General features: G+C 34.9%; 1 protein-coding gene across 1 annotated transcript in view; it reads left to right on the top strand.

Annotated features, from left to right (window-relative positions):
• The window catches only part of CDH18 (cadherin 18), a 482,604-nt gene that overhangs the window by 152,711 nt on the left and 317,271 nt on the right, over positions 1 to 12,622 (top strand).

Genomic DNA, 12,622 nt, shown 5'->3' with positions numbered 1-12,622 from the left:
GAAAGACAAGAAAGTCCTAGCATTCTTTGACTAAACCATATTTTTTTAAAAGATTTTATTTATTTATTTGAGATAGTGAGTGAGAGAGCATGCGGGGAATGGGCAGATGGAGGGAGAGAAGCAGACTCCCCACTGAGCAAGAAGCCCGGCATGAGGCTCCATCCTAGAACGCCCGGATCATGATGGGAGCCAAAGGCAGATACTCAACTCACTGAGCCACCCAGGCTCTCCTTGACTGAACCATATTTGTATTTGACCTGGAATCTTTTGAAATGTGAGGCCATTGGTGTTCAGAATTAGTGACAGAAGATAAAAATAACATTCTTCAGGCCTTAACATATATAGTTTATCACATATATTAGGATATATTACTTATCAAATAAAAAATGGTGTGAAAATGGGAATGCTTATGTTAGAGACCATAAATTACAACTTAGAATACAGTTGAATTTCTGTTTTTTAGCTACTTGTTATTGGCTGTTTTCCATGTTTCATGTTTCCTAATAGATTATACCCTAGATGTGCAGGTTGTCATTGCAAAGTATATTGACTCTAACTAGTTCATGTTGCAAATATTTAAACATATGTATTGGTAGAATTTACCTAAAAATATACATTGCAAATAATGTCTGTTAATCCACAACTGCTGGCAATAGGCTTCATATATTTCCAGTGGTAACTCCTTGTGATTAGCTATCTGCTTTGCTCCATAAATATGTATTATTTTCATTTGAATAATATCATAGAAGATTACTTCTTTAACTAGCCAGGCAGTCTTACATAAAAAATAAAGGAAACTGTTTTTCCAGGATATATGTAAGTGGATATTTTTTACGTTGCATTATTTGATAATTAAGGAGAGAGGAATAAAAATCATAAATAAGAGGTAAGATACTAAAACAATGAGCTTCTACTTTGCGGTACATTTTTAGGCAAAGATATTTAGTCTATATTCACAATTTTATGTTTAGGTGTAGGGCTCTATTGACACTGAAGATATATTTGATAATAAAGGTTAATGAAAACTTAAAATTTTTCAGAATAGGCAAATGAATTATATTCTCCATCTTCACTTTTCTACATTTATAGTATATCTTCTCCGTTTGTAACTATTAGAAATATTTCTTGATATAAACCACTTGTAGAAGCTATTGCTTACATCTATTAAGAGTTTAGTTACTAAAATGTTACCACTCTCCCCCCCCCAAATTGCATCCTATCCTGAATAGATGAGTATAGACTATACACAATTATTCTCAAATTGTTTTAGTAAAAACAACAAACATAGAAGATAAGCAAGGAATTTTGGTAAAACAAAGGAGCTAAGAAATCATCTTGCCAAATTTTTCAAGTAATAGGAAGTAACAATGCTCAGAACAGTTAAGCCACCTCTTCTTGTTCATGGGATTAGTTATGGCTCTGCCAAAGAAGGAATTATAAGGTATCTTATTCTTTAATGGGGATCAGTTTCTAATAAACAGTGCATGAAATTCTCTCATCAACACTATTACTGCCATTATTCTATATTTTTTTCTTTCTTTAAAAGAGAACCTTCAAATCTCTTTTAATATGAAGTGCTTTAATTTCTAATTAAATAAATGATTTTGAGGTTAAAAAGAGAATAAATCATATAGAAAGGATAGGGAAGGTTTAAGCTTTCAGAAAAGAATGTATGATATCTTTAATGTCATTATGAGCTCTGAATTAAAAATTAAGTGTGCAGCAGGGAAAGGTCCCAATTGTCATCTAATATTGTCAAGATGATAATTTTATGAACATTTTATCATAACTTCTTTGAAATGAAAAACTTCATGTATCAAAACATGGCATTTGAATTTTATACAGATGACAATGTGATGACATGATGTCATGTGAAATTATGACACATGGTTCTCTATATGGAAATGGAACTTTTCAAATAATCGTCATGGAAATTTAACTATTTAGATCCAGTTCTATAAATTAGATGCATAAAAGAGGACTTTGATTTGGTATGCATTTCATTTAATTTGTAGAGATTTAGAATCTTTTTTTGAAGAAATCAGATTTCATTAAGGTTAATTACATTTTTAGAGAATATGTGATATTTTGTATTTAAATATAACTTTAAAATGTTTAAGTTAATTAATGCATTTCCTAATGCTACACTGACAATTTTTTAAAGTTCATAATACATACGCCATGGCCATGACATTTATATTTATTCACATTGTGAACTTTATATTACTATATAAACATATCCATCTGTGTGTGTGTGTGTGTGTGTGTGTGTGTGTGTGTATCAGCGGTGCTAACCCAGAGATGACACTCATTCCTGCGAGATTTGGCCATGTCTAGAAAAACTTTTGCCGGGGGTAAATTGTCTGTTATAGTTGGCATCATCAGTAGGGTTCATGGTGCTTAAAGGGGCCAGAAAATGTTTTAATACATTTTCAAATCAGAATAAAATATAAAAATAAATATTATTCAGGCTGTATTATATTAGTCTGTATATCAATATAACTATAAACAGATTTTATCATTTTAATTGAAAATGGGACCCAAAAGGAAAATGGCCCATGGAAATTCTAATGTGAATCTGATTTTGGGTTCAGTGTACTTCTTTCTGAAATAAATGTGTCCCATTTCTTTTTAATTCATATACTTGATTTTTAAATTTTAGTTCCAGAGCAGTTAACATACAGTGTTAGTTTCAAGTGTACAATATAGTGATTCAACAATTCCACACATCACCCAGTGCTCATCATGACAAATGAACTCTTTAATCCCTATCATCTATTTCACCAAACCCGCCATCCAACTCCTTCACCAAGAAGAGGTCACTTAATTCTTTTGAGCATCATGGTTTTCTGTTACTTGAAAAATTTAGCAAGGTGATTTCTTACCTCCTTTATTTTACTGAAATTCTTTGCTTATCTTCTATGTGTTTGCTGCTTTTAATAAAGCAGCCATCAGTTTGTTCTCTCTAGTTAAGAGTCTGTTTCTTGGTTTGTCTCTAGCTCTCTTTATTTTCCTTTAATCCTTTGTTTTATTTCTTAAATTCCACACATGGATGAAATCATATGATATTTATCTTTCTCTGACTCATTTATTTCACTTAGCATAGTATTCTCTAGCTCCATCCATGTCTTTGCAAAAGGCAATATTTCATTCTTTTTTATGGCTAAGTAATATTCCATTGTATGTATGTAGAAGGTCGATAGATAGAGATTTATATACCACTTCTTTATCCATTTATCAATCAATGGACATGTGGGCTCCTTCTTTTATTTGGCTACTGTAAATAACACTGCTATAAACATCAGGATGTATGTATTCCTTCAAAATAGTGTTTTTGCATTCTTTGGGTAAATACTCAGTAGTGTGATTATAAGATCATAGTGTAGTTCTGTTTTTAACTTTGAGGCACCTTGATGTTGTTTTCCACAGTGGCTGCACCACTTTGCATTGGTACCAACAGTATAAGAAGGTTCCTTTTTCTCCACATCCTTGCAAACACTTGTCGTTTCTTGTGTGTTTTTTTTTTTTTTATATTAGCCATTCTGAAAGGTATAAGGTGATAAATTACAGTTTTGATTTGCATTTCTCTGATGATGAGGATGTTGAGCATTTTTTTCCTGTGGCTGTTGGCCATCTGTATTTTCTTCTTTGGAGAAATGTCTGTTCATGTCTTCTGCCGATTTTTAATTGGATTATTTGCTTTTAGGATGTTGTGTAAGTTGTTTATATGTTTTGGATACAACCCTTTATTGGATATGTCATTTGAAAATATCTTCTCCCATTCAGTAGGTTGCCTTTTAGTTTTGTTGATTGTTTCCTTTGGTGTGCAGAAGCTTTGTATTTTGATGTAGTCTAAATAGCTTATTTTTGCTTTTACTTCCCTTGCCTGAAAAGACATATCTAGAAAAAATTTTTTTTAGATTTTTATTTATTTATTTATTTATTTGACACACAGAGAGAGAGAGATAATAAGTAGGCAGAGAGACAGGCAGAGAGAGAGAGGGGGAAGCAGGCTCCCTGCTGAGCAGAGAGCCTGATGTGGGGCTTGATCCCAGGACCCTGAGATCATGACCTGAGCCGAAGGCAGAGGCTTAATCCACTGAGCCACCCAGGTGCCCCTAGAAAAATTTTATCAGAAATCTTACCAGCCACCACCTGGGTGGCTCAGTCAGCTAAGCATCTCATTCTTGATTTCAGCTCAGGTTATGATTTCAGCATCATCAGATCAAGCCACGTTGGGCTCTGTGCTGGACGTGAAGCCTGCTTAAGATTCTCCCTTTCTGGGGTGCCTGGGTGGCTCAGTGGGTTAAGCCTCTGCCTTCAGCTCAGGTCAGGTCTCAGGGTCCTGGAATAGAGCCCCTCATCAGGCTCTCTGCTCTGCAGGGAGCCTGTTTCCCTCTCTGTCTCTGCCTGCCTCTCTGCCTACTTGTGATCTCTCTCTCTCTTTCTCTCTCTCTGTCAAATAAATAAATAAAATCTTAAGAAAAAAAAAATGTCTCTCTCCCCCTCACTCCCACCTTTCACTCACTCTCAAAAAAAAAAAAAAAAGAAAAATGTTGCTCTGGAAAATTTCAGAGAAATGACAGTCTGTGCTCTCATCTAGGATTTTTTGGTTAACTGATATGCTTTATAAAGTTTAAAGTAAATACCTTTACACTAATCCTAAACAATACAGATAATTTAGGATATTTAAACCCTCTTTGCTTTCAACTTTTATATTTGTCTAATATCGTATTCCTCATTAGAAAGTACTTTCTAGATTTTTCATGATTCAAATTATTTAAACATTAGATTTTCCTTGGATTTATTCAGATTGACCAATATCTATGTTTTCCATCACTTCTACCCTTCTTTCTTTTGGTTTGATTTTTTTTTTTATTGCTTATATGCAATCATTTATTTAATTTCTATTTTGCAATTTTGCATGTGAGTAGTAAAACCTTTTTTTTTTTAAGTGAATCATATTTTGTGTGTGTGTATGGGATTCTATGATGAGTTTTTCCATTATTGTTTTATTAAAGATATATTGTATGGTGAATTCTATTTTTGATGAAAAATCTGTTGTGATTTCATTTTTAATTTCCTCTTTTGCTTAGGTTGATTTCAGGATTATTGCTGTTTTCTTTATGGCCTGTAGATGTACTAAGGTGTCTAAGCTTTTATTATTTTCCTTTATCAGACATTTAATTTCTTTCAGTCTGTATATTAAGTAAATAGGGTTGCCATTACACAGTACTATAAATTGAGTGGTTTAAACAACAAGAAGTTATTGTCTCACCATCCTAGAGGCTAGAAGTCTGAAATCAAGATGTTGGCAGAGTTGATTCCTCTTGGGGTTTCCAAGGGAAGACTTTTTTAATGGCATTCTCCTTAGCTTGTAGATAGCTATCTTTATGTTCACATGGTATTCTTCATGTATATGCATCTCTGTGTCCAAATTTCCCCTTTTCATAAGAACATCAGTCAGATTAGTGTCCACTTAATGACCTCATTTTTACTTAATTAGCTCTATGAAGAGCTATTTCTAAAAAAAGTACTGGAGGTTAGACCTTTAACCTTTGAATTTTGCTGGTACAAAATTCAACCCATAGCAGTGTAGAATCAGTACCTATATAATTATTGAGATTTTTATATTTAATTACAGAATGTCAGTATATGTTGTTCCTTTGTAATTTTTAATTTCCTCAGTTAATGTTTCATTCTGAAATTTCTATTTGATATAATTTCTGTCAAATTTATTTCCAGCATACAGATCCTCTAAGTTGAATGTTTAGTATGTTCTTTGACTTACACGTGAATATTAATTTGATTATATTTTAAAATTTCTAATTGTATTTGGTTCCATTTTTCCTCTTTATGTAATGACCTGTTCTTTCATTTTTATTTCTGTTTCTTCTCTTAGGATTTTAATTATTGCAAACCACTAATTAACAATCTTGTTCAAATTTTTTAATCTGTGTTTGTGCTTGATGAGTTTTCATAATTCTTTTGTTTAGTCACTATCTGTTATGGAGATATGATCCCAGTATGCCTCTTAAAATTTTACAATTCATTTGTCCTCAATAGTATACATAGTAGGCATAAGGATTTTGGTTGGCTTCCTCCAAAATATAGCTTAAGAAATATCAATGGAAAGCCACTTGTCTTTTTGTCTGCTGGCAACCAATTGGTTTTATTTATCTGAATGAATATCAATTTTTAATTTTTCCTGTAGCTTCTTGGCCATACATTCAATGGAAATAGCAAAAACAGTAATACCACTAACAGTAAAAAAATAAAAATTATACCTTTCATCTGGGCTGGAACTTTTGGTTTCATCTTATTGCAGAACTCTTGTTAGAATCAAGAACTTCTACTAGGCCATTGAGTTCCTCGCACTTTCTGAAGCTGGTGGGTAGATAGTCTAATTTGCATTTCATATAGTTGTTTTTAAGTAGTCTTGCTTTTTCAGATACCTTCATTCTGAAAGTGCTATACCTTCAGGAGCCTGAAAGTTATGATTTCTAATATTCAGGAGATGCAAAACCTAAATTTTTGGTACCTGAGGCTTTCATCCAGTTTAATTTCTCCCAGAGAGATGAGGCTGGCTGCCAATTGGAAAATACCTCCCTGGTATTAAGTTCTCTCTCCTTTCCTTTTCTCCTGGGAATTATCTTTCATTGTTTTTAGCTCACTTGTATATTTCTTCAGTGTTTAATTTCTGTACATCATTTTGACCATTTATAGTAAGATACAAGTCTTCTGGGGCACCTGGGTGGCTCAGTGGGTTAAAGCCTCTGTCTTCAGCTCAGGTCATGATCCCAGCATCCTGGGATCGAGCCCCACATGGGCTCTCTGCTTGGCAGGGAGCTTGCTTCCTTTCCTTTCTCTCTGCCTGGCTCTGCCTACTTGTGATCTCTGTCTGTCAAATAAATAAATAAAATATTAAAAAAAAAAAAAGATACAAGTCTTCTTTAGCTTTGTCTCGCATTTTATTGGTCATATTTTGTCTCTAGTTTTTCTTTATACAGAAACAATATTTGGATTAGGTAATCTTCTTAGTATCTCTTCTGGATATAAATAATAGTATTAGTTTTACCATGCTTCAATATTTTCATGCAAAAGTAGAGATTAATCTAAATGTTTCCAAAATATCAAAGAGTAGAAATATACATTCCGAAAACCTTACCACACTACTTAACTAATTAAAGTCTGATTTAGTTCAACATGTACTTTCCCTAAAGAAATGAATAATTTTTGACATAGGTACTAGATTATTCTCAAGATAACTTTTTCATTAGTTTATTAATTTTAATTCAATGAAATGACTTTGAACAATTGATTTTGAACACTGATTCATCTGAACACTGTTTCAAGTTCAACTGATTTTGAACACTGCATTGCACTGGATCTCACATAATAAAAGTATTTAATTTGAAATTTGAGCCACAGGGTCTTCATCCAGATTTTCATTTTTGTTTTGAAAATTCATAAAGAAGATATTAAGCATTCATTTTAAGAATTAGAATGAAATGTAATCAGTTCCTTTCCTGTAGGATATTTATTTTTCCTATATATGATTTGTCGCTGTATTCATAGAAATTAAAACTATATATGGTATGAAATCATTTTCTACACTAAAAAATACTACAAAATATAAAACAAAACTAAACTATACTAACTTAATCATAGCCTTGGTTTACATCGTTCAGAACTATACTTTGATTACAGGTGAGCTTATTTTAATAAAAATTGAAGACTGCTTAGGATATATTCATTCATTAAAAATTTATTGAGTTCTTTCTTTGCTCTGGTCATTACCCTAGGTATTGTTTATATGATTACAAACAAAGGAGATATATAAGAAGACATTGACATTAAACCGACTTTCACGCAAAGACATATTTAATTAAGAACCATGATGAGGATTGTAGGAAAAAAATGTACTCTCTGTAGTGTAAAACTTAGACTGGTGATAACAGAACTCTCTGAGGAAGGAATAGCCAGGCTGTAATCTAAAAGTGAATAGGAGCTAATTAGTCCACATTAGAGGTATGCTCATGACTACTGGGAATGGAGACAAGTCTATGATGAAGGAATAACACATGTAAAGATCCTGGCATGGAAAGGACTCTTTGGATTTGAGGTTCAAAGAAAGACCCAAGTGCCTATAATTCATATTTAGAGAAATAGGGAGACATTGTTGACTTTTAAGAAGAAAATTACATGGCATCATTGTTTTTATTATTAGGCAATCACTTTGCTCTATGAACAACTGAATTGCAGGGAAGAAGCTCAGGAAAATCAAAAGTAGTTTAATTTCTGTAAAGGAGCTAATATAGAAACTGAAAGAAATAGAGTGTAGTTTGCTTACTTACATTTCCATAATGACTCAAGGGATAATGTATTCATGGACTGTATAATGCGTTATGGACTCAGGAGAAGATTTGAGACATATATATAAGTAACAGTGGTGGAAGTCACACCGGATAGGTAGCCTTGATTTTTCTACTATTTAATTGTTTAACCTTGGTAAGTCCGAATTTCCAAATGGAGTTTTATTATGCACATGAATAAGGCAGATGAAAGAAATGATTGCAGGGATTCTATTCACTTCAAAATTCACTGCTTCAGCATGAGTTCAATGGCTTTAAAAAACCACAGTATGCCACACACTGTACTAGATGTGGAGGTTATACTAATGAAATACACAGTCCCAGTCATTAATGAAACTAATGAAGAGGAGGCAAATTCAAGGACAGATGATCGCATCCCATCGCTAATGGTACAATAACAGTGTTAAGCACAAGGGTTGATAGTACAAGAGGAGATGTGACATACTTAAATAGATTCTCTTAAAGTGGCTTGAACTAGTATTTTGCTTTTAATAGAAAATGAGACAGAGTTTATTGGTTCAGAGAGCTACAATGGAATTTTAGGAGCAACGTAACAAAGGTGCAGAAGTAACATTCAAAAATGTATAAGAACAGTAGCTGGAGCACTTGAGAGAATGTTGAGAAGACAGAGTGAGGTGAAGCTAGAGAGGATGATGGGTCACAGATGATCTGACCCGGCAGGAGATGCAAAGGAGACTATCCAGAAGTGTTCATGAATGAATGGAAGGGTTTGCAAGTGGGAAGTGATATGAGACATTTAGAAGGAGTTTGCAGGTAGAAAAGATGCTTTACCAATGTCCAAATCTACTTAAATTTGATAATAACAATTTCAGAAGAAGAAATCAACCAAACAGTGTGTTAGGATGTAGAATTGGTAGATATCATCTTGACGAAGAGTGAGAAACGGATGCAAAACCTTTTGAAGATAGTTGGCAAACTTAGCATATTGTGGGGCTAAAGAGTAAAGGAGGAGGATCCTGTCTGGTTGTGAAAGTGGTAGAATTAGGTTTGAACTGGCTGTGTCCAGGGTTCTTTGTGGGCCCACAGGTACACAGGCACAGAGTCAATGGATGTAGGATAAATGCAGAAATGGGAGACACTGGAGTTTAAGTTGTGTAAGGAATCATAGTAGATGAGGAAGGAGAATGTCTCAAGGAGGAGAAAGTGGACAATGAACTCCGATGCTTCAGTGATGATAAAATAACACTGTATTATCTACTTAAAAATGTGTTAGGAGGGTAGATTTCATCTTAAATGTTCTTACCACCACCACTACCACCACTGCTACTACTGAAGAGGGCAGGAGGAAACTTTTCATGTTGACTGGATTGTGGTGATGGTTTCACAGATATATACTTATCTCCAGACTCATCAAGTTGTATATATTAAATATGTACATCTTTTTGTATGTCAATTATACCTCAAGGAAGTGGTTTTAAAAACATAACCATAGGGACACCTGGGTGGCTCAGTTGGTTAAGCATCTGACTCTTGATTTTGGCTTAGGCTCAGGTCCTGATCTTAGGGTCATGATCTCAGGGTCCTGGGATTGAGCCCCATACTCAACGGGAAGTCTGCTCAAGGATTCTCTCTCTCTCCCCCTCCTGCTGATCTTATTCTCTCAATAATAAATAAATCTTAAAACAAAACAGGAAAAACAGGAACTATGAAACATTTTTAAACGGAGAAAAAAATAACTGGATTTTTTTTTTTTTTTACTTTTTTAACAGATGAGGTTAGTTTTTCCTTAATAGCATTAGCTGTGCCTAAGGGGCTGACCAGTTCTGTAGAGGCTTGAGCAGTCGTAGAGGAAGAAGGTTATAATTTAAGGGGAATGTATGGATTATTTACTTACTTGTAGTACCTATTGCTGTCTTTCAGCCATTTATCCGTTGCCCTCTAACCATTAGTTGTCTAGAGCAGGTAAAAATTTACATATTCCTTCTCATGCTTCTAATCCTGAACTCTTTGAATCTACCTTACTGATTGACACTATGTTTGTATTGGTCAGTAATTCCCTGCTGGTTGTTGAAGGAAACCAAGTGAAACTAGTTTAACAATGGGAAGTAATTTACTAGTTTGCATATCTGAAGAGCAGAACAGGCTTCAGGCACAGGCAGAATCAGAAATACAAATGATGTGATTAGGATTCTAACCAATTCCCTAAAGCTGCAAACTCATAAAATATGTGAAGTCCAAGACCCAAGATTTGCAAGCGACAGTTCAGTTTTTTTGCTCTGTTTTATAAAAAGGCTTTCGTTGCTTGCAGCTAGATATAGAGAGATTTTAAGTGCCCAAATATTTTTCAATTCCACGTTTTAGGGTCTATCTTTTAAAACCTCCCATTTCTAGGAACAAGTTTCTCTAGCAATCAGAATCCTTTGGTTGAAAAAAATCTACACTGGTTAACAAACAGAAACAAAATCAGATATGAATATAAAATAAGATCAATTCATTTTATGGGAAAATATCCATACTTTCCTTGAGCTTTATTGGCCCCTTGTTCAAGCACCATGCTGGACTAATGACAGCCAACCTCTGCTAAATAACTTAAGTCTGCATTTCTGATTTAGCCATTAAAAAGGTTGAATTGGGGACACTTGGGAGGCAGACTTGGTTGTCTACCTTCTGCTCAGGTCATTATTCTGGGGTCCTGGGATTGAACCCTGCATCAGCAGGGAGCCTGCTCCTTCCTTTCCCTCTCCCTCTGCTGCTCCCCCTGCTTGCGCTCTCTCTCTGTCAAATAAATAAATAAACTCTTTTTAAAAATAAATAAATAAATAAACAAATAAATAAATAAAAAGGTTGAATTATCACGTGTTCATACAAAAATGCTGTCCAGTAGAACTTTCTACAGTTTTTTTTTTTTTAAGATTTTATTTTTTTATTTATTTAACAGAGAGAGAGAGATCACAAGTAAGCGGAGAGGCAGACAGAGAGAGAGAGGAGGAACCAGGCTCTCCGCTGAGCAGAGAGCCTGATGCGGGGCTCCATCCCAGGACCCCGGGATCACGACCTGAGCCGAAGGCAGAGGCTTTAACCCACTGAGCCACCCAGGCGCCCCCTTTCTACAGTTTTGATCGTGTTTTATATCTGTACTGTCCATTATGGTAGCTACTAGCCATATGTGGCTCTCAAACATTTTATATGTGGCTAGTGTAGGGATACCTGGATGGCTCAGTTGGTTAAGTAGCAGACTCTTGATTATGGGTCAGGTCATGATCTCAGGGTCCTGGGATCAAGCCCAGGGTGGGGCTCTGCACTCAGTAGGGAGTTTGCTTCAGGATTCTCCCTGCCCCTTGGTCCCTTCTCCCACTTGTGTGTGCAAGCACTCTCTTCCTCTCTGTCAAATAAATAAATAAATCTTACAAAGAAACAAATGTGGCTAGTGCAATTAGGGGACTGAATGTTTACATTTTATTAATTTAAATTTAAATAGCTACTGGTAGCTATTGGCTACAATATTGAAGATGCAGGTTTAGACTACCCAGAAAGGAAATACAACCTCATACTCAAATGATATACCTACAAAAGTATGAATCTATGAAAGCCACATAAAATTACAGGCATAGAGAATGAAATTAAAAACAATGGATCTAATAGCCTGACTCCAATGCGTAAAAAAAGTTTTGAAGACTGGAAAGGTCAAACCTGATTTTCTTTTTCTTGGTTTCAAGTAGCATACATTTTTACCGTTCAATTGATTTGTGTGTGGTTGCAGTGGGTGCTTGCAGTCAGAGGCATGATTTAGAAAATCACCTTCTTGACTGCAACAAAATCTTACTCTGAGTAATTTAAAGATAAAAGTAATTTTCCAAATGAGTATTGGATAAATCACTAGAATTGGCAGGAAGGCTAGTGAGTCAGTGTTGAAGTAAAGCAGGAACCAAGGGAGGCTGAGTGGTTTTAAATGCAGCCAAGCTGATTCCCAGAAACAACTAAGTCAGAACGTTGCCACTGATGATATTTCTACCTCTAGATTTGCATTGCTATTGTCTCTGTGTTCTTTTTTTTTTAAGATTTTATTTACTTTTAATATTTTATTTACTTATTTTAGAGCAGGAGAGAGAGAGATAGCATGAACAGGGGTGAGGGACATAGGGAGAAGCAGTCCCCCCACGGAGCAGGGAGCCGGATGCAGGACTCCATCCCAGGACCATGGGATCATGACGTGAGCCCAGGGCAGATGCTTAACCAACTGACTGCACCTAGGTGCCCTGTCTCTGTCTTCACAGATAACATCTGAT

Source organism: Lutra lutra, chromosome 5 (assembly GCF_902655055.1).
Source record: "Lutra lutra chromosome 5, mLutLut1.2, whole genome shotgun sequence".
NCBI lineage: Eukaryota > Metazoa > Chordata > Mammalia > Carnivora > Mustelidae > Lutra > Lutra lutra.
The sequence above is the reverse complement of the archived record's forward strand: the minus strand, read 5'-3'. Positions and strand labels throughout refer to the sequence as shown.